At 34.1% G+C, this 4,445-nt stretch overlaps 2 non-coding genes across 2 annotated transcripts; both read right to left on the bottom strand.

Annotated features, from left to right (window-relative positions):
- Nucleotides 1-906: 906 nt before the first annotated feature.
- On the bottom strand, nucleotides 907-1,085 carry LOC117149246. Its single transcript, XR_004460147.1, has one exon. It is a non-coding gene; the product is annotated as a 5.8S ribosomal RNA (ribosomal RNA).
- Nucleotides 1,086-1,766: 681 nt separating this feature from the next.
- LOC117149247 lies at nucleotides 1,767-3,763 on the bottom strand. Its single transcript, XR_004460148.1, has one exon. It is a non-coding gene; the product is annotated as a small subunit ribosomal RNA (ribosomal RNA).
- Between the last annotated feature and the right edge of the window lie 682 nt (nucleotides 3,764-4,445).

Below are 4,445 nucleotides of genomic sequence, written 5' to 3'. Positions count from 1 at the left end.
GCACATTATTCTTAATAATATTATTTAAATATTACAATTTTAATGATGAATTTTCCATAACGGATATTCAGGTTCATCGGGCTTAACCTCTAAGCAGTTTCACGTACTGTTTAACTCTCTATTCAGAGTTCTTTTCAACTTTCCCTCACGGTACTTGTTTACTATCGGTCTCATGGTTATATTTTTTTAGATGGAGTTTACCCACTTAGTGCTGCACTATCAAGCAACACGACTCTTTGGAAACATCATCTAGTAATCATTAACGTTATACGGGCCTGGCACCCTCTATGGGTAAATGGCCTCATTTAAGAAGGACTTAAATCATTAATTTCTCATACTAGAATATTGACGCTCCATACACTGCATCTCACATTTGCCATATAGACAAAGTGACTTAGTGCTGAACTGTTTTCTTTTCGCTCGCCGCTACTAAGAAAATCCTTGTTAGTTTCTTTTCCTCCCCTAATTAATATGCTTAAATTCAGGGGGTAGTCCCATATGAGTTGAGGTTGTATATATAACTATTTTTTGCCATAAATTCTTTATATATAAATGATAAAACAATCAATTAAATTCGTTATAAATAGTTCCAATAGTTCTTGTAAGCAAAGTTATTTTTTATCCATTTAACGAACCAACGAAGAATAATAACAAAACCAAGATTTTTCTTTTTCCGAATCATTAATAAGAGACAATTCTAGATGAAAAATATTTCAATTTTTTATGCTAGACATTTCTCAGTATTATTTGATTGAAAAAGAAAATATTTCTCTTCGTTTTTCACATTCAAATGTGAGATAATGTTTTTCATTTCTTTTTTAATATTATGAATAAAATCATTATTTAATCCAATAATATACCATATGCTTATAAAAAATTTATAACAACTTAATTAGCATAGTCTTACAACCCTCAACCATATGTAGTCCAAGCAGCACTATAAAATTAATTAAAGTACATAACAGCATGGACTGCGATATGCGTTCAAAATGTCGATGTTCATGTGTCCTGCAGTTCACACGATGACGCACAGTTTGCTGCGTTCTTCATCGACCCATGAGCCGAGTGATCCACCGCTTAGAGTTTTATAATTCATTTTATATAATATCAATATTGTTTTTATTGAAAGAAATTAAAAATACACCATTTTACTGGCATATATCAATTCCTTCAATAAATTTATTTTTACCTAAAAATAAATGTTGCGATATGTCTTAGTTTCATATAAGCATTATGTATCATAAAAATCTGGTTATGGTTTGCTATTTTGGGTGACACATACTGCAAAATTTATATAAAACATTAACCTGATGGATGACAGGTACAAACATTGTATATTTTAGGTTGTTGCATTAGCCAACGTATGCTCATAACATAGATGAACAATACATATTCGCAACGCGTGTATATTATGGTCCATATACACACACACTTATTTTGAATACCACATTCAAAATTATTTTAATTTTAATTCGACTTCTACTTTCAAATTTTGTTCAGTTTCTTCGATTTCCATTTTCGAGAATTGTTTTTATAGGAAACGCCATTGTTGTAGTAGGTACTGCCACAAATACGCACAACAACATTAATAATGTTAAAGTCTTTTTATGAGGTTGCCAAGCCCCACATATAAATAAAAGCCATCTTCATTTTATTTTGACTTTAACTTTTGATTCCGTGGAATCATTTTGTAATATTTTTATTTTGGTAAATTGTATTTATTTGTATTATAACAAATGTTTATTAACGATAAGGATATTATACAATAATGATCCTTCCGCAGGTTCACCTACGGAAACCTTGTTACGACTTTTACTTCCTCTAAATAATCAAGTTCGGTCAACTTTTGCGAAACAACCGTAACACGCAAGGCGTCACAGTGATCACGTCCGGAGACCTCACTAAATAATTCAATCGGTAGTAGCGACGGGCGGTGTGTACAAAGGGCAGGGACGTAATCAATGCGAGTTAATGACTCACACTTACTGGGAATTCCAAGTTCATGTGAACAGTTTCAGTTCACAATCCCAAGCATGAAAGTGGTTCAGCGGTTTACCCGGACCTCTCGGTCTAGGAAATACACGTTGATACTTTCATTGTAGCGCGCGTGCAGCCCAGGACATCTAAGGGCATCACAGACCTGTTATTGCTCAATCTCATTATTGCTAGACGCAATTTGTCCATTTAAGAAGCTAGTGTCCTTATAATGGGACAAACCAACAGGTACGGCTCCACTTACATAAACACATTCAAACACAATAAACATTTTACTGCCACCATGAATGAAGGCTACATAAGCTTCAGCACCATAATCCTGAAGATATCTATTTAATATATTTGAGTCTCGTTCGTTATCGGAATTAACCAGACAAATCACTCCACGAACTAAGAACGGCCATGCACCACCACCCATAGATTCGAGAAAGAGCTATCAATCTGTCTTACACACTTATGTTCGGACCTGGTAAGTTTTCCCGTGTTGAGTCAAATTAAGCCGCAGGCTCCACTCCTGGTGGTGCCCTTCCGTCAATTCCTTTAAGTTTCAGCTTTGCAACCATACTTCCCCCGGAGCCCAAAAGCTTTGGTTTCCCGGGAAGCGACTGAGAGAGCCATAAAAGTAGCTACACCCAATTGCTAGCTGGCATCGTTTATGGTTAGAACTAGGGCGGTATCTGATCGCCTTCGAACCTCTAACTTTCGTTCTTGATTAATGAAAACATCTTTGGCAAATGCTTTCGCTTAAGTTAGTCTTACGACGGTCCAAGAATTTCACCTCTCGCGTCGTAATACTAATGCCCCCAAACTGCTTCTATTAATCATTACCTCTTGATCTGAAAACCAATGAAAGCAGAACAGAGGTCTTATTTCATTATCCCATGCACAGAATATTCAGGCATTTGAAGCCTGCTTTAAGCACTCTAATTTGTTCAAAGTAATAGTACCGGCCCACAATAACACTCGTTTAAGAGCACTAGTGCAGGTTTTTAAATAGGAGGAACATATGAAAAAATACAAGTATTTAATCACATATAAGAACTCCACCGGTAATACGCTTACATACATAAAGGTATAGTACTAACCACAATTGTAAGTTGTACTACCCGTATGAAGCACAAGTTCAACTACGAACGTTTTAACCGCAACAACTTTAATATATACGCTATTGGAGCTGGAATTACCGCGGCTGCTGGCACCAGACTTGCCCTCCAATTGGTCCTTGTTAAAGGATTTAAAGTGTACTCATTCCAATTACAGGGCCTCGGATATGAGTCCTGTATTGTTATTTTTCGTCACTACCTCCCCGAGCTGGGAGTGGGTAATTTACGCGCCTGCTGCCTTCCTTAGATGTGGTAGCCGTTTCTCAGGCTCCCTCTCCGGAATCGAACCCTGATTCCCCGTTACCCGTTGCAACCATGGTAGTCCTAGATACTACCATCAAAAGTTGATAGGGCAGACATTTGAAAGATCTGTCGTCGGTACAAGACCATACGATCTGCATGTTATCTAGAGTTCAACCAATATAACGATCTTGCGATCGCTTGGTTTTAGCCTAATAAAAGCACATGTCCCATAAGGTTCATGTTTTAATTGCATGTATTAGCTCTAGAATTACCACAGTTATCCAAGTAACTGTTAACGATCTAAGGAACCATAACTGATATAATGAGCCTTTTGCGGTTTCACTTTTAATTCGTGTGTACTTAGACATGCATGGCTTAATCTTTGAGACAAGCATATAACTACTGGCAGGATCAACCAGAATAATGTTTTTCCTTCATATTCCATTCATATATTTTGAATCGAAATAAGCAATAATATATATAGATATATAGATTTTTCACTTTATATAATTCCATGATTTTTATTATATTGAATAAAATTCAATATTTCGCCTTTGGGTAAAATTTTAAATATATAAGTAAAAAAATCCATTCGATTACGGCCATTTTTATATAGCATTCGTAATCCATATTTTCATTTTTAATTTATACTTGTTTTACCAATATAACAAGAATTTCATCTAATTATTGTAATATATATATTTCTATAATTTTATCTTTTATACATACATATTTCATTATAAAATATCATTTTATTTCCAACATACATAATTATTGTATCCACACATGTACAATTTTTGTTTAACCAATATAAATATTAAGTTAAATCATTTGCATTTTGAAGATAAATTTAAAATTTATCTCTTTTCATATATATCTCTGGTAATATATAACATAAAACCAAGCGCATATGATAATATTTCCACATTTAATATATAATTTTATATTTCTTTCATAAGAATCCATATTTGTATTATACCGTAACGATATAATAATCCAACTATACGGCAGGTAATAAATTAATATTTGCCTGCCTCCAAAAATTAACGATAATATATGGAAACGATTTGTTATTCTATATATAATAGAAACTTGACTTTTGTT

The sequence above is a fragment of the Drosophila mauritiana genome, unplaced genomic scaffold (assembly GCF_004382145.1).
Source record: "Drosophila mauritiana strain mau12 unplaced genomic scaffold, ASM438214v1 U_180, whole genome shotgun sequence".
Taxonomy (NCBI): domain Eukaryota; kingdom Metazoa; phylum Arthropoda; class Insecta; order Diptera; family Drosophilidae; genus Drosophila; species Drosophila mauritiana.
The sequence above is the reverse complement of the archived record's forward strand: the minus strand, read 5'-3'. Positions and strand labels throughout refer to the sequence as shown.